Source organism: Falco naumanni, chromosome 6 (genome assembly GCF_017639655.2).
Source record: "Falco naumanni isolate bFalNau1 chromosome 6, bFalNau1.pat, whole genome shotgun sequence".
Taxonomy (NCBI): domain Eukaryota; kingdom Metazoa; phylum Chordata; class Aves; order Falconiformes; family Falconidae; genus Falco; species Falco naumanni.
The window spans coordinates 59,741,969-59,756,673 of NC_054059.1; positions in this window are offsets into that span (position 1 = coordinate 59,741,969).

Genomic DNA, 14,705 nt, shown 5'->3' on the forward strand with positions numbered 1-14,705 from the left:
AGATCAGGATGGGCTTATTTATCAGGTATTCAACCTCGGAGAACCTTTGGTGCATGAGAATATTAATCCCTTCCTGCATACATTTATGTCCATTTTGAGTTTATGCAGATACAGAAAACCCAAAACTGCTACCCTGAAAATGAATTTGCACTGACTGTTTCACTGTTTGGATGGCTTCCAAATGGCAGTGAAATGTAATTTAGGTAAATTCACTTATGTTTTTACTTCCACATTTCAGCAGAAAAATGACTTGCAGAATGCCAGAAAAGAACATTTTTAGGATTCAAATGGGATAAATGTCATCCTGGGCAAAGGAACAGTTAGCAAACATAGTTCTGGGAAGCTGCTGTTTTTCTGAAAATCAGTGGAAATTCCATGTCATGGAGAAATTTTGCTATTTTGAGATTAGGTTTGATCTTAATATGGGGTAAAACCTAATATTTAAAATTCCCAGATTTGGGGATTTGAGAACTCTATGTCAGTCCACTGTCCTGGAAATCCTGAAGATGTTAGTGGAATGCATTGTCTCGCAGCCCCAGAAACTGGACACTTGAGCAGCTAAAAATTTCTCTAGAGAAGGAGACGGAAGATCACTATATTTTTTATAGAACCTCCTTTTCCACTCCTAAGCAATGTTGTCTAAGTGCCATAGAATAGCAGGCACAGCTACCTTCAGGAAATATTCCAGCTTCGCCAAATCAGTAATTTCATTTTTGTGCATCATGTACATGTGTATAACAACACACCAGACGCCAGTAATGTTTGTATGGCTGTATGGTTGAGATGATTCACTACCACTGTGATGTTGCAGGGCAGTGGCAATGGCAAATAAAAAGCTGGGCTGAGTAAATTCTTCTCCTCCTATATATTCAGTGATGAAGACCTTTGTCCCTCAGATCGAGCTACATTTTTTTTTTTTTTAAATACTCTGAAGTTACTGAAGCAACATCTGGGAAATGAAAGGATACATTTGTACTGACACTAATGCAAGTTAATTATCAAGCTCACACTTGGAGGGAGATACATGTAAGAAAATTAAAGGAATGCCCAGATAAACAGGTACTTTTGATAAAAGCAATAGAAAATGCATATGAAAATGGGATCAAACTGAACAGATCCATACAGCAACATAGTGAAAGAAGAGAGCTCATCAGAGACTGATATTCTGTTATTTAATACTCCTGTAGCCCTGTCTACTGCTTGGAAGAACTGGATTTCTGGTTGATTCAAGATGACTGAGAGCTGGATTTGGAAATATTTTGACCTGTGATGCCTCTAGAGCAGCACCGCTTCAGATGTTCTCTGTCATTTTAGGACACCTCAGAAATCAGGTATGTGTTTGGTCTTACCATTTCTTGATAACAGAGGAAAGCTGGAAAACAGGTGAACTGTACCTGAATTCTGGGGACAGTTCTCTACATCACTGAACATTTAAAAGGTGAATTTATTTGCCCCAGGTCTTTATTTGGTCCTCCTCTGTTTGTCCTGTTGGCTAAAATGTGTTATTTCCTTATTTTAGAGGAAGATGACATTACATTTGGAATGGAGTTGTGAAGATTTAGCAGGAAAGTGCTGAGTGTTGTATTATCAATTACTAGAGATAAGTGTACGATTTAATGGATTGTATCTAAAGGAATACAATGGTATTATTCTAGACTTCTGCACAAATGTCATGTACTTAACATGACATAGGCATGTATTTAGACACAATATATACTTGGAAGATTGTAAAGGCTAGCTTGAATAGGACAAGGTGAAACTCTTTCTGGCACCTTGTAATGATCATCTAATTTGGAGAAGAGGCTTGAAAAAGACAGTTGAGGCAGGAAAACTAGAGTCACAGGAAACAACTGAAGCCTGAGGCACCTACCAAGTGCAGCCTATTAAAGCATAAAGCTGCAATAGTTGTTTTAGATTTAAGAGAACTGGATGTTGCTTACTGAGCATGAGGCCACTCAGCACATGCTTGGTGTTGCGGGATGGTGCTCACCCTATTGAAGTATAAAGTGAATAATGCTTTGCTTCTCACCCTATGTCTGCATTTCTTCTGTTCTTAGGCAGAACTACAGATTGTACAGCACATAAAGACTGCTAAGATTTCAGATATGGTTATTCAACTTTATGAAGCACTAACTACCTTTGCTAAGTGAGAGACAGATTTAGCTTCTGTCTTTTGTAGCATTGATAAGCTAAAAAAGTGGTTTCCAACCTTGTTCACAGTCTTAAATTAAGGTTAAGGGAGAGAAATGAGAACTATTTCTATTTAAAAAAAAAAAGGAAAAAGTAGTAATTCTTAATAAACAAAAGTCTGCAGTAATGTTTTTAGTGATTTTGTTTTTAGACAAAGGAAATATGACTACATTATAAAAATGTTTAAGTGGCAGTTTTTAGATTTCCTACAGAAAGAACCCGTAGTGTTTGAACGTCCATGTTCTTGGAGTGATGAAAGGTATTTTGGTGATAAATAGACTTTCTCTGCCCCCCTTCCCCCTTCCACTGCTGTGTCAATATTGTGACTTATAGGATTATAGAATCATAGAAACATTCAGATTGGAAAGGACTTCTGTAGGTCATTTTGTGCAAGCCCCTGCACTCAAATCAGGGCTTACTTCAAAGTGAGTTTTTAACAGGATGCTCTGGGAGATATCGGCACTCCCTGTGCTGCACGGGAGAGCTCTGCTGTGCAGGTAGTGACTGCTCATAGTAGCCAAAGTGGTCTTTGAAAACAACTTTGATTCAGTGGGTTGTCCTTTCACAGGATTCAATGATCAGAAAGTAATTTGTAGTACTTGTTGTAATGGGAAAAAAATGAACGTAAAGCATACGACATTTTTGGCCTAGAACTTATGTCAAATCAAGTTTTGAAGAAAACTGTATTGGGAGATATGAAGGATGTCAGGAAATGTAATGGTCCCTGTTTTAAGTCCTTCTGGAAATTCCTGGAGAGAGTGTGCTCTAAATGCCTCTGTCTGTAGGTCAGCAAAGGCAATTACACAGACTTCAGGGGACCAGTGATGTATGCAACCACTTTCTGTTGAAAACCCTGCTGCCCCGAGGGGCCACTCCAGTGAGCAGTCTAGCTCTAAGAAAGAAACTTGAAGCATAAATCGCTAACCTTGAGTGAACAGCACACCATTCCAGCAATAAAATCCAGCTTTAAACATGGAGAAAGACCACATCTTTGATAGCTTCCTGAAATGATTGCAAGTTTCTTTTTACACCTTCCTCTCAAGCATCTCAGAAAGTTAAGGTGTAGGTTACTGTGACTTTTACTTTTAAAATGTTTAACCATGTGGCATTTTGCTAGGACTGTTTACTCTTCTTTTTCCTCCCCTCTTCCTGTTTTCTCTCTTCTTCACATGCTTAGTTACACGAGCCCTACTATCCCTCACAAAGGGAAACCACCATGAAGCCCATGTGATTTTTAATTGAATTTAGATTCTTCTTCATGGACCCAAGGGACTATAATGCAAGGTATTAGTTTTATCCACTGACGGGATATTGCTTTCCTATATTTATTTAACATTCCTTGCCTTCTCTCATTCATTCACACATTTCACTCCTAATTCTTTTTGTTATCTAAAAAGATGTGGCTGAGGTAGGTATTTTATGGATTTTTTGTATGTGTGTCTATATCAGATCATTTGTTAAAGGAAAAATGTTTGGCTAAACAAGAATGATGTTGTAATAAGGGTGGAGTACATTTCTTGTTTTTAAAAGTTCCTTCCAAGATTTTCATCTTCATTTTTACTCCAAATGTTTAGCCAAAGAAACAAAATAAACAGAAAAATCCCAAAGGGTAAAATTGGTGTAAAACACCAGCAATAATTTTTTGCCTTTGCTAGATACAGACTGGTTCTTAACTGAATTTTAAAAAAAGGTCTCTTCAGTGTCCACCATTTATAATCCTTTCTTGCTTTTTTTCATTAAGATTTAAGACCACTGTAATTTTGGGGAAAAACAAATCCAAAGCAGGCTAGATCCTTCAGCATGTTTTGTCATCTTTATATCGCACTCTCTTTGTCTACACCAGTAATCACATATGAACTTAAGGTCACCCTAAAGCATGGTCTCACTAAAAATCTGTAAGGTGAACGCTGTATAACCCTTCCTTAGCAATCTGTGATGGATCTGCAGGCTCTGTGGTAACCAGGTGGCAACAGCTGTTCGTTCAGTCCCTTTGGAAATTGTGCACATGTATGGGCATGGGGCACTGCAAGACCATCAGTAGCAAGCCCACCTGAAGTTTGCTGTTTGTGTTCCTGTAGCACAGATTAGCCTACACAGACAGACCAGAAGCCCACAAATGGTTTTCTAGGAGGTGTGAGTGAGTGAATCTTCGAGATACCTTATTGCCATGCTCTAGGAGTGAGAATCAAAATGTGGTTGGCCTTGGTGAAACCTGGGGATTTAACAAGGAAGCCATGTGGTTAGACTAATTACTCCAAGTTCAACCTTATTACTGGTTCTCAGTGGCAAAAAATCTTGCAACTGACAGCATCTTTAATGTTCAGAGAAGGCTTTTTCTGCTGCAGAGGCCAAACTTGCTGTGGTCCACAGCTGTGTGCCTTTTTCTTGCCATCTGTAGTGTATCAATGAAAAGGAGAAGGAATTAGTTGAACAGGGACTCTGGTGGAGTCATCTCAGAAATATACTAGCCTGTGACTTTAAACATTGGCCTCATGTGGCCATTGCTAGTTGGGGAGCTTTTCTCAGGAATGTTTACTGAAAGAGCATATTTTAAACTAATAGGGAGGATTACTTGCCAAGTGGAAGCGTTCTTACCCATATCTTGTGACTAATGCATCCAATCAAAGCAGTTCAGTTTTCCAGTCTTGGGTAATGAAACCAGATGCTCTTGAATAAACCACAGAATATTGCAAAACAATTTTCCTGTTTAATTAAAATTGTAAACATTTTCTATTAATGCATAATTCACTAACAAGAAAAGAGGTGGGATTTGGCTGCTGAATTATTTGTTATGGAACATTTGTTGTGCTTCAGACTGCAAGGTGGTCATTTGTGACATTGCCATATTATTTTAGAACGAACATAAAAGGTTTAGTGAACATAAAAGCTAAGCTAAGCAAAAAAGGAACATCTGTCTTTCTACACTACCTGGCAATTTGTCTGATAGACCTAGGTAACAGATTACATCCATACTGTTCAAATTATTTTTCAAATGCTAAATGGTAAACCTGAATGATTTTTGGCTCCTAAACACAAAAGACCAAGGAAAAATGTTGTGACAATTTCTGAGGGAAAAATAATGGTCATGTTCTGTATAGGAATTTCGTGATTATGCTGAAAAAGATAAAATTTACCTAAATCTTTTTTGAAGTCGTAATCTGGTCCTAGCAGCATATATAATGATAAGACATTCAAGTTAAGTTTCTCCTCATCCATTAATATAGTTAAACAAAAATCTTTCTGATTTCAAGTCAGAAAGGCTTGGAAAACTTACACAATTTTAGAGTCTTTTGCACAAAAAGACTTGCACAATTTTGGAGGTTTTGTAGATTATTTGCAGTATATGGTATGTTAATAAACATAAATCATTTGGTTGGTTCTTTTTTTGAATGTCACATGGAGAGGGTTTAATTTCCTTTAAATATTATGCAACAGAAGAAGGTAAATGTGAAATATCCCATACACTTCCAGCTCATCATAGTAGGCTTTCTGTTATTGGTTATTTTGATTAGTAAAAAAATAGTGAACTGAATGAATAATTCTTTCTTGCCGTCTATCATTAAACTGCAAATGTTTTCAAATCACATATAAATTCATGTGCTGATGCTTTTACATGTTTTGCTTTCATTCAATAAGTTGATCACTTTGGCAAATAATGGCGTAAGGGTGTGAGGTTTTTAGATGTGATTTAATACCTAAGTTACATGCTATTGTTTCTGTTTCCTGGCTGAATAATTGTACCTCCTAGCTAGGCAGTCCTAAGAAAAGTCGAGATTAAAAAAAAAGAGTTATGGCAGTACCTCACTTGTAGGTGGCTAAAACAGAATATGGAGCTGTCTGCTTGACATGTATCTTCCTGTACCATCAGTTCTTAGTCCTTCTAGAGTAGTTTCTTTCACTTATTCCCCCTGCATATGTGCCCTGTTCTCTGGCTGGCAACACAGTTAATCCATATTGTCTAGGCCCAGTTATTTATTCCTATTCTACCAAATCCTTGGAAACTAAACTTGAGCAAAACTTTCCCTCACCCTGTCTGTTTTATCTGCACAAATATTTCTGTCCCACCTCATACCTGCCTAAGCATCTTTATACCACTTCACTAACTGCTTTGCTGCCAATCTGGTTGGATGCCTCCTTCTTAAAAAGAAGCATTGCCCCTTCCCATGGTATTTGTGCAGTTACTATGGCACATCCTTGTGACTCTTGGCTTGATATTGCACAAGAGAAGGAGGATGAATATGTAACACACTTACTTGGCCTTACAGGACTGAGATGCTTCTAGCTGGACAAAGAGGAGAGGTTTAAATCCTAAAGAAGACCTACAAGGTAAGGCAAAATTTCTGAGTCATAGATTTTGACTTATATGTGTATATCCTGCCAAAGTCCAGTTTGGGGACTGGGGATGGAAATGTGTTGATTAGTCAAGGTAGGTGACTAACACGGATTGTCTATTTAATTTTGAGTATGTTCTTGACGTATTGTTGTTAATAAACACGAGGCCTGTAAGTGCCACTAGCCCACGCATATTAACATCACCGTCCCAGTTTTGTGCAAATTTGAATGAAAGAAGTGATGGTAGAGAAATATTTAAATAACTTTAGAGGTTATATCCTCTGCTCCAGGGGTCTTTGACCTTGAAAGAAGTTAGAGTAGTGAAGAAGCAATAATATATTGTCAGCTGATCAGTGATCCAATTTCCACACAGCAGTGGACAGCCATCTTCAAATGCACACAAAGATGGACATAAATTACTATTTCATTTTTTATAGTTGCCTGCGGATAATTGTTTTGGATTTGAAACACCTAAAAGAATATCTCTGGTACAAATGAGAATGTGAAACAGAACTACTATTTGAACCCTTCTTATACACCTAATTTTTGAAATCATGCTGTTTGTAACTTTCATAATCTATGGACATATGTTTTAACCCAAATTAGGATGGAAGACTACTGTGCAAGTTTGTTTGTTTTTCTCATAAACAACTCATCTGCCCCACAAAGAGCCTCACTTCAGAATTCAACAGGCAGAAGATATGAAATCTTACTCACTGTGATTAAGTGGTAGTGCTTCCCCCCCCAGCTCCCATTCCAGTCCTGCCATAGTTAAGTTAGGCAGCTGTTTCCAGCTTGCACTATTCTGGTAGAGAGTTATCAACACTGCTGACAAGGAACACTTGAAAACCATTAATATTTATGACAAATTAAGGGACTCAGTGCAGCCAGTGAAAATTATAATTTTATTTCAAGATGCAGTCACTGATTTCTTGTGATGGACGTGGTAGATATGTGTAGCAAATTATTGCCTCAGAATTATTTAGTAGCAAAGTCTCCATCCACTTACATTGTTGCTTACAGCCTCAGAACCAATGAGACGGCCTTTTGAAGATCCATAAAACTCTTAACAGAAGGCTACATACCACTTATGTGGAGTTACTGGAAGATCGTTCTCATTTCAAACTTCTATCAGGATGCAAAGGGAATCTATAGCTGTGTATGCAACAAAGTTTATGTGTTGCTTTTCTGGAAATGTCTCAAAAGATACACTATGGACAGATTGCTTTGTATGAATAATGACAGCTTTCAAATTTAAGGCAGGAGTGAATTTAGCATGGCCTAAAATAATGGAATTAGTATTAACAATGGAAGCAGCAGTGAGGAATATTGCAAGACTTGTGCTTAGACCAGAGGAGAAAACAAACTGGCTTAGTAAACAAAATTCAAAGCATGCTGAGTCTCAAGCTCACAAAGGATTTTTCTGCTCTGGAAGACCTATCTCACTGTAGGTGAGTATGTATATTTTAAGTGGCCTCATGTCAGAAATGTTTCAAGAATAGGCATTCAGCCAGAAAACGCAAACCAGTCCATCAATCATCTTCTCAAATCAATGAGGTAGAATCCAAAAGACAGTAGGAAGAAGAAAGAGTTGAGAACTTACTTATCTGGGGGAAAGGTATATATTCCTGAAAGGAAAAAAAGCAGAATCTTGCCAACTAGTGATACATACGAATAATTAGATACACAAGATATGAAGACAACGACTTCAGTTACACATTTACATATCAGTATACATGGAGTACATATATCAATCCTGCACAGCATGGATGATCCTGGTCACAACTGTAGTACTGATAAAAAAGCTAAATAAAGTAAATGCTAGAATATAAACCCTAAAATATATAATAAAATAAAACCCTAAAGAATAAAAAGACCAGAGTCTTATCTAGTCCTTGTGTCCAAGGGACCGACATAAATTTCTTGGGCAGAACGTTACCTGCAAGAAATGTAATTGAAACTGGGGCAAACCTTCAAATGAGATTTTACCACACATTGAAGATGTGCATAATGCTGTTGCTGAAAGGGGTTAATGAGTTGTAAAGACCAAGATTTGTATCTCAGCCAAAACACATGAGTACAAAATGGGTTCCTAACATCCTCAGAGAAAAACCAGAAGTGAAATTAGAGAGTCTAGATGACAGGCCAACATCATTTCACCATTGTAATATTCTGAATGAACCTCCTCTATCATTAAGCCAGACAAAACTACCCACATCTGAAGGGGCTATATAAAAGCTAGTGACTAATCTCTCCATGTTAGATAATTACTGTATTTGTACAGACAGAGGATGTGCCAATGGCGTTAGTTGGAAGGTGCTTGTAAGAAAAAGATGTTTTAGACATTCACAAAGGTTTGTTTCTATCGATGTAGTAAGTTGACAGGTGAACTGTAATCATCTTCCAGAATTTTCTAAAAGGTGATTTAGCAAGTCGTGTTTATATCCTTACCTCACGCAGAGGTAATGCTGATAAGCCAATTAGGATACTTAAAACACATAAGCATTGAGGCCTTCTGTAAAAAACCTACATGCTTAGACTACAAATATGGATCTGGATGGCAGCAGAACAGGCAAAGAGGGAGTCCATCTTGTGAAGGACATAGAATGAACAGTGAAATGATCTGGATTTCCTGAACTTGACATCTCAAACATGTGTACATTCATTTAACTTTTATCACCACTTTTTGTCATTGTGCTTTAGCAGTTTCAATTTACATTGCTTGCTAAGAACAGGAGACATGCCTGGTACTGGGAAACAGAACCAAGTGTTTTGGAGCTTCCCAAGCCCTCCATACAGCTTATTTGTTTTGAGCAACAATTTATCTGTAATGTAAGAGAAGGGATAGTTCTGACCCATAATGTGACAGCCACTGAGGAATAATCAACTGGCAGGATAGACTTACTGCCGGTTGGAGACAGAAAGTCTAACTGTTATCTTTGGACTTAAAAGTGCCTCAATAATTGCATGGGAAGTGTCTTTACCATTTGGACAGATCACAAACCACTTGTGGGTTTTGCTAGTGAAAGTCAGTGCCAGCTATCACAGCCATCTGTCTGTAGCAGTGGGCTTTGACTGAAGCCTTCAAAACATTTGTTAGAATGCAGTGAACAACTGCTGTTACCACAACAATATGGGAATTTGGAGTACCTATGCTATTTGTGAAATACCTGAGCTAGATGGTGATGTGCTGGTGAAGGCTTTCCAAATAAGAAAGGCTTCCTGAAGAAACCTTGAAGATGGCTCCCCTTTCTGAGGGAAGATCATGTTATCTCCTAAGTTAGGGTAATTCATTTTAAAAAATTCCAAGTGAAATGAATTTGGGAGATTTAGGAGCAAAGAACCAAAAGAAATGCTGGGAGTGGATATACAGTGTGACACGACCATCACTATATCCAGCAAGGAAAAAGTAAAATCCCAGTACCATTGTTAAAAGCATGGCCTGCTAATCCTTGCATAAGTCCTTGGCTTGGGTCTGTATTAAGTGGCTGAACGGAGATGGTACTGCATGGTCAGAAATGCACACAGATGTCACCATAACTCTTGGTGAAAAGCAGAGACAGGTATTGACCATACACAAGTCAAGAATACCAAATCTCAAGTTTAAATTTATTTGCTTTCATCTGTATTACCCAACTGCAGCTGACCACGTATTACAGCTTGCAAAGAAGACATAAAGGATGCAATCAATGGGAGGCTAGGAGATCTGTCTGATTTTTTCTGAAATGCAGAGGATGAGATTAAAACCCACTTTTACTTAATCCAGCCAGCGTGGAGGAGCATTAGGGCACTGTGATTCCAGTAAACACTGCAAAACTCAAAGCCATAAGTATCATGCCAAAGACAGAGAACTGGACTCAAGGCCTTGTTTATACCAACATTTCCAGTCCCTAGCAGCAGATTTCAGCTATTATCCTAAAACAAATGCAAATGTAGTTATTTAGAATTATACATCAGTGATGTAAATAAAAAGTGGCTGGATGAATTTAAGTGCTCAAAATGGTGTCATCTGGGCTACTCAGAGTATTTGGAGTAGAGATATTTTCCATCTCTTCCTTTTGTCTTGTTTATTCTGTAGGAATTCTTCTCCTCATCTATGTCTGAAATAAAGTGGCCAGGTCCAACATGAAGTAGTATGAATAGACAGTCACCCTTACTTTTTGAGCTCTGTTTTCTTGAAGACAAGAGATCTGGTTTGCTCAGATAAGGCCTGGACAAACAGCAAGTCTCTGGTGGTCCTAAACAAACCTTTAAGCCACTTAAGATTTTGCACATCATTAAGTACATGTCATTTTCCATTTATAAAGGATTGCTTGATCTGCTCATCCATACTATGCGGGGGATTAGGAAGCACGCATGTTTGTATGTGTGTTACTTGTTTGCATTTTCCTGCATGTCTAAGAGCTGGTTCAGAAATGCTTGAGGACTCTGGTGGTCACTACATGGCTCACATGAACCACCAAGCATCTACTTAAATTCCATCTCAGAGTGGTTGGATGGAAGCACACAGACAGGCACTGGAGTAGGTTTATTGTTGGTTTTGGAGCTTTTTTTGTTGTTATTCCATTGATCTCAGGCCTGCAAGCATAGTAGAAAGGAATGAAGAAGCTGGTTGTGGATAAAAAGCTTCCTAGAAGAAGGATATGTGCTTAACTTTTGAGAAGAGAGAAGTATAGAGTAGATATCAGTTTGGAAAATGAATACTGGTCTAGGCCTTTAAAGACTTTTAAAGATGTAACACTTTCTTTTTTTAGTGTTTTTTCTCTTCATTAAAAAGGCAGCAGAACACTAGGACTTGTTGATTTCATGGTTCTGCTCAGCTTTCTTTTTTATCTTCTGTCCCTAGGACTTGACCTCTTAATAGACTCCCCATGGGCAAGAAATGCATAAAGTAACATTACTGCAAAAACAGTGAAGTTCTGCACATAGAGCAGGGTATTTATCTAAGCCATAGATTTCATACCAACTACATAGCAGAGCTGTTGGATGTGTGCATGTTGTATGTGTGTGAGAACAAGCCACTACTTGCAACAGCCCCCTCCTGTTGCTGGCGGCCTGACCATAATGTCACTGCTTGCCCTCCTCCTACACGCACTTGGCTCTAGTACATGACCCACAGCCACCTCTGGACGCACACATGATGTGCGTGGCAGCTGGAGGATACTAAGCCATCAACTTCCCGGCTGATGTCTGGCAGCAGCAGCCTAAGGGCTTGCGGCTAAGTCTCTCGCTGGCCTCTCATATGGCACGTTGCCTGTTTCCTAAGAGTCGTCTGCAGCTGCCTAGCACCGGCTCAGGCCGTAGAGTCCTCTCTTGTCTTTGGATGATGAGGTACTTAGATCCCCTTTGGACTGGAAGAAATCTTCATCCCCAGTTTCTGCTGGAAAAAAAGAACCTACAGCCAACAAGAACCGCTTTAAGAGAAGGGGCTGTTTTCCCATGTGCTCACCTATGCTGGTTAACGGTGCTATAGGCACAGCATTGTGTCATTGATCCCAACCATCACTAAATTGTTAGAGTTTTTTTTCTATAGACTACAACATCTTTTCTTAGTGGTTTTATTTGTTTGTTTGTTTGTTTATCTGTCTATCTAGTTAGTTAGTTATTGCTATTAAACTTACGGTGCCAAGTCCTTGCTGAGTCCAAGTGGCTTCCAACTCTTTTTTTACACTGATGGTGCAGCTAAGTAAAACTTCCACCACTCTCAGGCTGCATTCACATTATTCTTAAAGGCATGACTGTGTGAAATTGAAAGTATTAAAGCAGATCAGATTGACCCAGTGTCCACTCAAGTCAACAGAAAACATTAAACCAAGTCCCTTTTTGATCAAGCCTCAAATGCAAGGGATTTTGACTCCTACTCTTCAAGTTCCCCAGTTTAGACACTTTTAACATCTGGCTGACCTGATGGCAATGTAATAAGCCACAAAGGCGATTACCTCCCTCATCTAACAGTCTCTGTGGTTTATGTTTAAAGAGCTCTAGGAAAAACAGCATTGAGTTTTTAACTGCCTACTGTTTAGTGATGGCTCAGAAAACTCTCATTTGAAAACCAGGAGGCATAAGGAACTTTTATTTCCCTGTTTGAGTACATTCAGACACTTCTTCCTTAAAAAGTGATTAGACAAGCCAAAGTAAACTAAAAAGCAAAAGGCAAGTTTCTTATTACGGCTTTCTCCCATAAAGTTATTTATTCATGGTATCTTCAGCAGGAATAATAATTAAGAAATGTCTTCTCTCCTAGCTTTGTTACAAAAATTTCGGGTAACACTGTAGGCTTTCATTAAAAGAAAGCTGTCCTTTCAGCTTTTTGCTCTGCTCATTTTTGCTGTATACTAAAACCTGTCTGTAAGACGCCCACTGGGACTGGGAAAAAAGTATCCTTTGTAGGCAGGTGGTCTTTCTTTGAGCATTTTCTGATTAGAAACACATGTTCATGAGTGTGAGGAGGCTTCTGTAATGGGAGAGTAAAATGGAGGCCAAGGATCTGGTTGTGCTGCACAGGCGAGGTGGTTGAAGGAGATTAGGCTTGTAGTGGTGTTATTCTGTACCTCCTAACACATTTATATTGAATTTCATCTGTTGCAGTTCTCTGCAAAGTACTTTCAGTTATATTGATAGCTGACAGTGTGTGAACTGGTGGGAGCTCATCTCCTCACCCTGAAAACTCTGGATACAAGGATACTGTTGCAGGGGCTGCATGGGGACTCCCATGGCATGCGTCAGCAAGGTGGACCAGTGCTCCAGGGGCCAATGTTTCCTCTTTGTTTTCCTAAATCACAGTGGCCATGTCAGTGTAGTTGACCCATATCCATGTACTTTCTTAAGTGGGAAACACAGTTTCCTGAGAATAAGAATTTCCTCACAGTTACAAATGAGTAAGAACAGAAAGGAGAAAGTTCCCCCTCTCTCAGCAGACCAGCTTCTCCAATGCTGAGATTGTCTCAAAGCACCAGGGTGTAGGGGAGCTCTCAGAAGCCCTGTGAGCAGTGTCACGCACAGGGGAACATGAAGAGGGGCAGAGGAGCCTGTACTTGTTCCCACACTGCCACTGTGGTACCCGCTGTTCTTCATCACCTTCCTGCTCTGAAGAGCCTCCTCCCACTGCTCAGAGCCACTGTCACCGTTACAGCACTCACTAGTACTGAGTGATTAGAAGGAGCTGTAAGTCACGGGAGGACAGAGCACTGCTGCTTTAAGTGGCCACAGGCAGCTGTGATGAGCCAGGGGAAAGCACTCAGGGACTAAAAGGTGTTGAGTGGAAGAAGACACTAATGAGGAGCATGTCACACAGGGACTGTAGCTTACAGCCCTAAGACCAAGGTCTTCAATGAAACGGTGAGTTATTGGCATTCCTTCCCCTTTAGCCTTTCTTATTTCAACACTCAGGTTAAAACATTTGAGTAGTTCCAGTCCTCAAGTGCTTTCTCTCTGTGTGCCAGAGACAAACAAACTTTCCTGTAGTTCCTCAGGAAAGGATTAGAGAATGCCCTCACCCACTGTTGCATAGAAAACCAAGGGATGTTCCCTGGGAAGTCAGAGACACATGGTTGTACAAAACACTGAAGGAATTAGTTCAAAAGTCATTTGCTATTAATACAGTGAAGAACTGATAACTTGATATACTGGTGGTCAAACTCAGGAACCAAACACTCAGCCAAAGACAGATAACTTCATAGCTTTCTGCTTCCTCTTGCTGCAGCCATGATTCTGAGGTGCAGACCCTGAAGCACTGCTCTCTACTGCCTGGCAATACTTCTCAGGGCCAAAAGCTAAAAATCAGTGGAACCTCCTGCATTTTGGCTGTGTATCATCTTGTCCTCGGTGTTATGTTTGTGAGACATATGAATTAGCTGTTTTTCCCTTATACCAGCAGAGGAATCCTCTTTGCCGGATGAATCCTTAGTTGTCCCTAATGTGCCAGTATTTATCCCATTTCCATTACTGGGGCTGCACAAGGTACATAATTCAGGGGAGAAAATGTATCGCTATGTCAAACATGTTAAGTTTTAAGTGACCAATAATCAAATGTTAGTAAACCTAATAATCATAATAAAACATGTTGTATGCTATTCATGGAAATGACACATTCGCTAAGTTCACTCAAGGATAAGATACTTTGTTGTAGTCAGTAGCAAAACTCTTTCTGACTTCAGCAGGAACAGAACCAATCTCCTTGCATG